The sequence below is a fragment of the Microtus oregoni genome, unplaced genomic scaffold (assembly GCF_018167655.1).
Source record: "Microtus oregoni isolate MIOR12 unplaced genomic scaffold, Mior012 000026F_ref0000081, whole genome shotgun sequence".
In the NCBI taxonomy this organism is placed as follows: Eukaryota; Metazoa; Chordata; class Mammalia; order Rodentia; family Cricetidae; genus Microtus; species Microtus oregoni.
In genome coordinates, this window is record NW_024543085.1 from 34914722 (window position 1) to 34925517 (window position 10796).

General features: G+C 47.0%; 1 long non-coding RNA gene across 1 annotated transcript; it reads left to right on the forward strand.

The window, feature by feature from the left end:
* The first annotated feature begins 374 nt into the window (after positions 1–374).
* LOC121463325 lies at positions 375–8398 on the forward strand. Its single transcript, XR_005976432.1, has 3 exons — positions 375–411; positions 3339–3428; positions 8376–8398. It is a non-coding gene; the product is annotated as an uncharacterized LOC121463325 (long non-coding RNA).
* The last annotated feature ends 2398 nt before the right edge of the window (positions 8399–10796 follow it).

Here is a 10796-nt window from a genome sequence, read left to right on the forward strand (position 1 = left end):
GCAACTCACAGTTGCTGCTGGAGCGGGCCATAAGGATCCACGGGTCCACCTCCCTTCAGAAGGGTAACAGAAAGGGATCTAAGGCCACCAGAAGGCAGGCTGGTCAGGAAAAGCTATCAGAGAAGTGACTTTTTACTGCCCACTGGTCCTTCTTACCCAGGGCAAGATCAAAGCACACATGCAGGAGGTTTTAGGATGGTAGGATCGCTAAATAGAAGCCCACTTGAAAATGTCGTGGGCTTCAAGGGAGTCAGGAACACAGGCTGGGGCATTCAATGAAGTCCTCTGGGGCTTTGATGGCCTGGGAAGCTGAATCAATTGTAAAAAGTGGAGAAACAGAGGAAAATGCAGTCTGGGAAGAAGGGAGCTCCATCGCGGTATCTGAAGAGCCTTTAAGTAAGAGGGGATAAGGTAAGATGGGGGGTAGGCTGAAGAGCTTCAAGAGGTCTGGGCAAAATCTGAATATTATGCTGAAGGCAATAGAATCCAAGTAGAGGAACACCAAACGATAACTTCTCACCCTGACAGGAACAGTTTGTCTGTCCTGGGGGGTAGGTGCCAGCCAGTCTCTACATTGGAAAATGTCATTCTTGTTTATAGCTTAGAGACCTCCAAAAGAGTTGACCTATGTTTCTGGAGATGACCTAGTGGCTTCATGCTTGGCTTGTGTGTGGGGAGGGGTATTGGCACAGATCCGGACTTCTTACAGCTTCACTAAGTGGGTGCTTAGAAGAAAAATAGTGCTGCATTTAGAGAGGAAGGCCCCTTGCCTGGCATGCCTGCAATCCCAACTTCCAGGAGACTGAGGTCCTTGTGCAAGGGTGGGGGCAGACTTCAGGTACCAGGCAACTGGGATTTACTTAGAGTCGCAGGGAAAGAAGCTGCATCTCCTTCCTGGCTGAGGGGTTTGCTCATCGCGTAAGATCTTTGAGGCCTTCGTAAATTCTTCATGCCACACCCATTTCAGACTTTCAGAATAGACCTTTGCCAAGCTCAAGCATTTGTTTTTTTTTTAAAGTGTTAGTATTCAAATTATTGCTTTGTTTGCATCCTTCTAAGCCCTCACTCTCTAAATAAAGATCAAAGGCTTGGCTGCTTGAGGGTTAATTACTCCCAGGACCACAGGGTATCCTGATTCCACCGCAGCAAACTGGCAAAGTTCAGTGGGAACTGAGCCAGGAGCCCAGCTGGCCGCCTCCCCCAGCCCAAAGCACAAAAGAGCCTAGGAGCTTTTGAGTGTGTGGCTTCAAGATAGCTAGTTACATCTTAGGTGGACATCAGGAAGCTTGGGCTGAGGAGTCAGTCATTTGGCAACCCCTAGGCCACCATTTTATAATGGAATTCCGGGCACTAACTTGTCTTAGGAAAATACCCTTGCTTCCGACCCCGGGGTCAGATTTTGAGGAATGCCTTCCCACCCCAGCCTCACCACTTCTGCTGCTCCCCTTTGCTGGGTCACCCTATGGCTCTGTCACCATGACTCAGATCTGCTCATCTTCCTCTCCCCACTTTCTTTGCTGGTGTCCAGTTTTCCCAGATGAGGGTACTTTTGGTCCCATCTAAACCCTGGTGAGTTGCTAGCCCAAGTAGCTTAAAGTCGCCCCCCTCCGCCCGCCCCCTCCCCCATGCATGCACACACAATGGATACTCCATGCCAGGCGCTCCAAAGCATACATCCCTTATTCTCCCTGTCTGTCCTCAGCTTCTCTCCTGGTTGCAGAATGAGACCCGAGGTAGGCATGAAGTCAGCTTTCTGTATCTGAAGGAGTATGGCTTCAGCAACACCCTGGATACCAAAATGTTTGGATTTTCAAGTTCATTATAAAAACGGTTTCAAACCTGCATATCTACTGCGTGAATTCTTCCATACTCTTTAACTCTAGATTATTATTATTACTTCTATATAATCCAATGTACTATGTAATTATAATCTATATACATATATATTGAACTATTTTCTTTCTTTGTTTCTTTTGCTTTTTGACACAGGATTTCTCTGTGTGTAGCCCTTACTGTCCTGGAACTTGCTATGCAGACCAGGCTGACCGCAAACTCACAAGAGATCTGCCTGCTTCTGCCTCCCATGTGCTGGGATTAAAGACGTGCACCACTACCTCCTGGCTATATTGAACTATTTTTGATAGCTGTTAGACTCTATTGTTGTGGCTTTCTTTCCTTCTAAAAATGTTCTGTGTGTGTGTGTTTGGCCTGTGTGTGTCTGTGCACCACGTGTGTGCCTGGTGGCAGCAGACATGAGAAGAGGGCTTCAGATCAGGATGCTGGAGCTGGAGTTACAGACGGTTGGGCTGTGAGCCACTGTGTATGTGCTGGGAATTGACGGGAATCCTCTGTGGAGCAGCAAGTGCTCTTAACTGCCGCCTCTCCAGCCCTTGGTTTTTGTTATTGTTGTTTTTCATTGTTTTGCTTGTTTTGATACCGCATCTGGTATTCTAGTCTGGCCTCTAATTTTCTAAGTAGCCAAGCGTTTTTAACTCCTGACCTCCTGACACTCCCTCCCCAGTGCTGGGATTACAGGTGCTTACTGGCATACCTGACTTTAGACTCTAAAGGGGATGACGACAAGAAAAAAAAGATTATACGTGCCTTGCATGTTGATGTGGGATTTCCCCTCTGTATGCAGTGAATATGTTTTATTACCATTGGTTAATAAAGAAGATGCTTTGGCCTATGGCAGGACAAAATATAGCCAGGCAGGAAATCTGAACAGAGATATAGAGAGAAAGAAGGCAGAGTCTGAGAGATGCCATGTAACTACCAAAGGAGACAGACACCGGTAGGCCATAGCCTCGTGGTGATACATAGATTAATAGAAATGTGTTGATTTAAGATATAAGAGCTAGCTAAGAATATGTCTGTATCATTGCCCAAGTAGTGTTGTAATTAATATAGTTTTGCATGATTATTTGGGTCTGGGTGGTCCAGAAACCAATGTGCAGTCTCTGCTTACAGCATGGTGCTGCCCATCTCTAATCCCAGCACTTGGGAGACTGAGGTAGCAGGATCATGAGTTCAATGTCAGCCTAAAATACATAAATCTCCCAGGAACCCCCAGCACACACAGGTGTATATTTTCAGTTGTGTGTATATCTCAGAATATTTTCCACCAACAATTGGCTGAACCTCAGACTTTAGAATCCACAGATGTGGAGGCACAGATTTGGAGGGCTGACTATCATCCTGGCTCAAACTGGGAAAGGTGAGATTGAGACAAGGGGACAGCGCTGACCTCTTGTGAGCCTTTAATTCTGCTTTTTCCATATGGTACAGTCTTGGATCGCTACAGAACATGTCACTTCCTTTCCCTCCTCTTCCTTCAGGGTCCTGTTGAAGAACATAGGCTTGGGAGTAGATAGCCAGATCCAGCTCCAGAACAGGTTACTCGGCCTCTGCGTCCTGTATCTTCATGGGTAAGGTGGAAATAGAACCAGTTGTAACCACCTCACTGTGTTGGTGAGGAGGAAGTCAGGTAATAGAGAAAATGATTGCTATTGTGCCAGGCCCAATGTGAGAGGAGAACTCTTGAGTCTCCTGTTATTCTCTCTCTCTGTCTCTCTGTCTCTGTCTCTGTCTCTCTCTTTCTCTCTCTCTCTGTGTGTGTGTGTGTGTGTGTGTGCATGCGCATGTATGAGAGAGAGATCAGGAGGAAGGTGTGGTGTGTGTGGGTACTCCAAGGGCTGGAGGAAGGTGTGGTGTGTGGGGGTACTCTAAAGGCTAGAGGAAGGTGTCCTCCTCCATCACTCTCCACATTTTCCCTTTGAGGCAGGGTCTCTCCTTGAACCCAGAGCTTGCTTTTTGTTTTTGTTTTTGGCTTGGGTAGCAGCCAACAAGCCCCCATGATCCTCATGTCTCTGCTTTCCCCAACCAGGGCTGGGTGTGAAAGCGCATGGGCTGCAGAGATGGTTCAGTGGTTAAGAGCACTGGCTGCTCTTCCAGAGGTCCTGAGTTCAATTCCCAGCTACCACACGGTAGCTCACAACTATCTCTAGTGGGATCTGATACCCTATTCTGGCATAAAGGGGTGTATAAGCAGATAGAGCACTTACATGCACACATAAAATAAATAAATACATCTTGAAAGAAAGAAAGAAAGAAAGAAAGAAAGAAAGGAAGGAAGGAAGGACATACCCACCCTTTTCCTGGGTTCCAGTATCCAAACTCAGATCCTCAAGGTGCTTATCAAGTCCTCTTAACAACTGAGGCCGCATCTCCAGCCCCTCCCCCCTTTGTTTTCTCTGCTTTCTCCTCTCCTCATGAATACAGGGTGTGTCAGACTCCAGAGAGAGAGAATCAGGCAGTTTTTCTTCTCTCCCATCAGAGCCTTCTACCAGAGTGGTAACCAGCCCAAAGCTCCCATGCTTCAGCTGTCAGCCACCAGCCAGGGGAGCTGAGAGGGAGACCTCCAGGCTCCTGAGCAGGTTAGTCCCATTGAGAGCGCAGATCTCACCCAAAGAACAAACCTTTGGACATCACCCTCACATTTTCTCATTTCTAGCAAGAATCCTTCTGGATGCACCTCTCTGTCCCCGGCTGTTCCCTGTCATGTTGTTATGTATCTTACTGGGGAGCACACGGGCCTGGTCCTGTCCACTGAACCCAAGTCCCTTCTGTCTCATCACATCGCTTGGGAGCATGGTTCTGCCAGCTCCACCTACTTTTCAAGATCTCTCGAGCAGCATCCAATCCATGTCTTGCCTACGGTTCCCCCTGGTGGACGGTGCAGGCAGTGCAGCAACTCCCTGCCCCTGGCCTGGTGGATTGGACTGGTTTCATTTGGGCTCTGGGCAGGATCTTTCCTTCACCGCACTGACACTTGTCTGTCAAGCATAAGTGAGACATATACACAGAGTCAGAGATGGACAAGACATCTGGTTAGCTATTCTCTTGAAAGCTGGTGTGGGGAAAAGAAACATGTATCCACCCTATAAAGAAGGACAAAAGAGGAACCTGTCAAGGGGCAGGGAAAGTCTGTGTCTCACTTTGACACACTCTTGATGATGGCTCTTCCCATCTGGAGACCACATGTACCCCGGGCACTCAGAGCCTGTGGAAACACCCAGGAGAGCCCTTTTCAGTCTTCCATGGGCACCTGTTCCTTTCTGCCTGAGGAGCTCACCTCCTCTGGCCTGTCCTTCTCATGACCTGGCCCATCCTTGGCTCTGTCTTTCTCAACAGGGTGTTAGCAGAATTCTTGGGGAAAAAAAAGAAGCCAGACATGGTTGGGCAGGCCTTTAATCCCAACATTTAGGAGGCAGAGACAGGCAGATCTCTGTGAGTTCAAGGCCAGCCTGGTCTACAATGAGATTTCCAAGATAGCCAAGGCTGTTATACAGAGAAACCATGTCTTGAAAAAACAAAAACAAAAAAAGATTAACTATGAGTACAAATGCTGGCCTGCATTCAGAGAAAAAGATTACATATATGGAAAAGTAAATTTACTCAAAATTTTGGCTAGAACTAGGGCTTCTTCTTCTTCTTCTTCTTCTTCTTCTTCTTTTCTCCTCCTCCTCCTCCTCCTCCTCCTCCTCCTCCTCCTCCTCCTTCTTTTTTCCTTTTTTCAAAACAGGGTTTCTCTGTGTAACAGCCTTGGCTGTCCTGGAACTTGATTTGTCGATCAGGCTGTCCTAGAACTCACAGAAATCCACCTGCCTCTGCTGGGATTAAAGGCATGCGTCACTACTATCTGGCCCCTATAATGTTTTAAGTTTACAGTTTTCTTTTGGTTCCCAGTCCTAGATATCCCGCTCTCTGAGAAAAGCGGATGAATCAGTGAGTGAATGCCGGTGTAGCTCTTCATGTCCACTGTGAGCCCAGGACACACAAGATGTCAGGATAGTTCTGAGGCCGGAACTTCTGTGTGTCCTTCTGAGCTTATGATGCACAGCTCTCCATCTCGTTTCCAGCATCTTCTCTGCCTGAGCCTCCATGTTTAGGAGGAAGAATTCCCCAGGGAAGAGTTTATTAGCACGAGGATGTGAGCTGGCGCTGAACTCAGACGTGCAAACCCTACTAGTTTGTTCTCCAGCTAAAACTCACCAGGTACCCAGACCTCAGTGACTGCTTCCTTCGCTACATTCCCAGAGGTCACCCCTGGCCGGGGAGAGAGCATTTCTTCTGGAAAAGCCTGGTATCTGACTACTTCCTACCTTGCCCAGGTCACAGATTTAATCAAAATAAAAAGGAGTGACTAGCATTGAGCCAGGCGACGTGAACTGCCAAGCTGGCACCGTGATCGTGGATGAGTCAGCCCTTCCCTCTTCTCGGGTCCCTGGGAAGACGGGGTGAAGTGGGTCTTCGGGAACTCTGGCTCCACCTGCAGCCCCCTCAGGTTGGCAGAAGCACCACATAGCAGCCATTCTCCCTTGAGTTCTGCCTTTTCCTTCAGTAGATGTCAGGTGGTACGGATGCTCGCAGGGCTTGTCTGGGTGGTAGTGGAAGAGCTGACCAGCCAGAGGCCAACTGGTTGGCTGCCTTGCCAAGGACATACCATCACAGCTGGGACATCATGGCCACCAGTCAGACTTTTTGTTGTTGGGTTTTGTTTCGTATATTGTTTATTTATGTGTGCCTGTACATGCACGTAGGCACCTGTGGAGGTCAAAAGAGGGTGTTGGGGTTACAGGCAGCTGGACCTCAGACGTGGGTGCTGGGAGCCGGACTCTGGTCCTCTGAAAGCGCTGCAAGTACCCTTAAGTGCTGAGCCTTTTATCCAGCTTCGGTTTTGTTTTTCAGACCAGGTATCACGCTGTAGACCAGGCTAGCCTGAAACTCATAGCAATCCTCTTTCCTCAGCCTCCTGAGTACCGGAATGAGACACTAGCCTGGTTGGGTTTTCAGAACAGATGGTCACAGACCTTCAGGTCAGCAGAACTACTGAGCTGGAGGGATGTCAGAGATAGGTGAACCCATACTTCCCAGACAGAGGAGAAGGGACTGTCCCCTTAGTGTTAGCACGAGTCCAGAATCTGGGAAGGGCCCACAGGGTGCTTGAGCAAAATCAGAAGATGGAATTGGAGTGGGAAAAATTCTCCTGAGAAGGGCTACACCGAGCAGAAAAGAAAGGGAGAGGGCGCCGAGCCAGCCCTCCTTAGGGAGGGATTTGGAGGCAGCACTGCAGGGCATACTTGCCAATGGCTTTCCCCTTCTCTTTTGAGAGTGAAATGCATATAAATATATATTTAAATGATGCTATATAGTTAATAGGCACATATTTTTAAATGATGCTGAAGATTAAACCCAAAACCTCACACACACCAAGCAAGTGCTCTGCTCACCTACGGCTCCCTCCCATGGCCAAAGTTTTTACACCAACTTTCTTAGGGGCAAATTGCAGGCCAGGTGTATCACATAGGACTTGGAGTGGGGTCAAGGGGCTGACCCTCTCAAATATTTCTTAGCTAGATAATCGTCTTGACCTTGTAGAAAAAGAGAAGATGGAAAAAGACAAACTCTAGCTTCTTGCCAGCCATTTTGAACTGTGAAGAATAACAGTTTGCAGTTTACCTGCTGCCAGTTATGGTGTTCTGTTAATGCAGTCCCAAGAGACCCGCAGGGCCAGGGTTGTTTCCGACACCATGTGGGGATTGGTCAGAGATGCAGCTAAATACCCTCCAGTTATAGGACCCCCTCAACACACACACACACACAGAGCGCAGGAGCAGACAGACACACACACAGAATGCAGGAACACACACAGAGCGCAGGAGCAGACACACACACACACACACACACGAGAGAGAGAGAGAGAGAGAGAGAGAGAGAGAGAACGAGCGCACAGGAGCAGAGCATCTTCTTGCTCAGAATGTCAGAATGTCAAAAATCCAGAGATTAGGGTAGCGAGCTGGCTTGGCAGTTAAGAGCACTGGCCCCTCCTCCAGAAGACCCCGGCTCAGTTCCCAGCACCCACATAGTTCACTGTAACTCCAGTCCCAGGGATCTAACGGCTTCTTTTGATTTCCACCAGGCACACATGTGATGCATAGATATACATGCCAGCAAAATGCATGTAAAATAAGAAAACAAACCTCCTCTTCTTTCTCCAGGACACTAGCTGTGCCCTGCCTCCCATCTACCACGTCAACATGTTCCGTGGGAGATGCTAAAATGTTAGCTTCCTGTGCAAAGAGAGGTCTGGACAGGTTTACTATCTCGTTTTTTCTTTTCTTTTTTTTTAACCTTTAAAATTTTTTTTTAATAGATGATAGAGTATTTTTTTAATTTTGCCAGATACAAATAGAGTAAATATTGTAACTAATTCTTGCTCGAACCTGTTTTTTTCCCATGATATTTATTGAGCTCTACACTTTTCTCTGCTCCCCTTCCTGCCTCTCCCCTCCCCCCTTCAATTCTCCCTCAAGGTCCCCTCCTAGGCAGGTCTGGAACCCGTGGGAACCTTGGCTGCACTTCAAAGTGAGTAGTGCCACCTAGTGGAAATAGAGTGAACCACGCCAGCCGGGACACTGCCAAGAATTGGATACAGCTCTTGGTGTTGAGAAGCTGGAAATCAATGAAGCTTAACCAAAGGAGGGCAAGTGGGCTGTTTACTCAGCATTGTCTGTAGAAAGGAAGCCAGCCGCCATCCGTGTACAGAGACTTAAACTCGAGTGGAGATGAATACTGGTGGGGACGGGTGTTTAGAGTGTTTAGGGTGTTTAGGGTGTTGTTGGGGGCAGTGGTGAAGGCTCTACCTTCATTTCTATGGCTGTGATAAGATACATCCTGATGCTAAACAATTGGGGGGATGGGTTATTTTGATTTATAAATTGCTTATTTTTATTTTATTTATTTATTTTTTGAGACAGAAGCTCACTCTGTAGCTTTGGCTGTCCTGCCGCTCACTATGTAGATCAGGCTGGCCCTGAACTCACAGAGATCCATCTGCTTCTGTCTTCTAAGTGCTGGGATTCAAGGCATGCACCACCATGCCCGACTATTTTGGTGTATATTCCAAGTTACCACCCATCACTGAACAAAATTCAAGGCAGGAACTGAAACAGCTAGTCAGTCACATCACATGAACTTGCTCTCATCTGCCTTTCTCCTGTCCTGCATAGCTCAGGATCTTCTACCTACGGAATGGTAGAGAATTGGCTGCTATTTTACTTATTGGGGAGGCGTGAAGTGGAGTGGGGTGGATATGGGCTTTAACAATAGCAAACTGAAAAACAGTATTTATTCATGTGTTTAAGATAGGGTCTCCTGTACCCCTGCTAGCTTTGGACTTTCATTCCTCCTGCGTCTACTCCCTAGTGTTGGGATTCCATGTGTGAACCACTATGTCCACCTGGCAGGACTTGTTTTCTAAATATTTTTATTTATTTAGACAGGGTTTCACTATGTAGCCTGGGCTGGCCTGGAACTCACAATGTAGGACAGAGCTGGCCTTGAAAACACAAAGATCTGTCTGTATTTGTCTTCTGAGTGCTGGGATTAAAGTCCTTGATGCGCCACCATGCCAAGTCAGGACTTTGTTTTAAATGAGCTCTTTTGCTGGGCATGGTGGTGCACTCCTATAATCACAGCCCTCAGGAGGCAGAGGCAGAAAGACCAGAAATTCAAGGTCATCCTCAGGAACAAGTCAAAATAGAGGCCAGCCTTGGCTACTTGAGATCCTGTCTTTAAAAAAAATTTGCTTGGGAGGCTGGAGAGATGGCTCAGAGGTTAAGAGCATTGCCTGCTCTTCCAAAGGTCCTGAGTTCAATTCCTAGCAACCACATGGTGGCTCACAACCATCTGTAATAGGGTCTGGTACTCTCTTCTGGCCTGCAGGTATGGACACAGACAGAATATTGTATACATAATAAATAAATAAATAAATATTTTTAAAAAATTTGCTTCGTAGCCAGACAGTAGTGGTACATGCCTTTAATCCCAGCAGAGGCAGGTGGATCTTTGAGTTCAAGGCCAATCTGGTCTACAGAGTGAGTTCCAGGACAGCCAGAGAGCTGGTACACAGAGAAACCCTGTCTTGAGAAACCAATAAATAAATAAATAAAATAATTGCTTAGCATGATGCCTTAGGTCAAGCACTTGGGAGCCTGCCTCAAATTCAAGGACAGTTTAGCTCTAAGTGAAATGCAGATTAGCCTGGGTTATGAATTAAGGCCTTGTCTCAAAATAATAACAGTGATAATACTGCTAAATCATAAAACAGAAAATAAACAGATGACATCTTCCATGATGCATCTCCCAGGCCCGTTTTATGACTCGGGAGGAACAGAACTACTTCTGCTTTTATTTAATGATAAAAATGAGGTGTTTGCTAATTAGGTGTGGGGCTAAGCATGCCACATACATACAGCTCGCTTCTTTTTTAAACTATTATTTTATTTTATGTGTATGCGTGTATTGCCTGCATGCGCATCTGTGCATCAGCCTCACTTGCAGAGGTCAGAAGAGAATGTTGGATCCCTTTGGAACGGGAGTTCCAGACTGTAGTGCACAGCCATGTGGGTGCTGGGAATGGAGCTAATGTTCTTTTTTTTTAATATTTATTTATTTATTATGTATACAATATTCTGTCTGTGTGTATGCATGCAGGCCAGGAGAGGGCACCAGACCTCATTACAGATGGTTGTGAACCACCATGTGGTTGCTGGGAATTGAACTCAGGACCTTTGGAAGAGCAGGCAATGCTCTTAACCTCTGAGCCATCTCTCCAGCCCGGAGCTAATGTTCTTAACTGCTGAGTTATCTCTCAAGAACCCTCTGTCTCTTTTTGAGACAGGGATTTAGCGTGTATCCCTGGCTGGCCTGGAACTTCCTTTGTAGACCAGGCT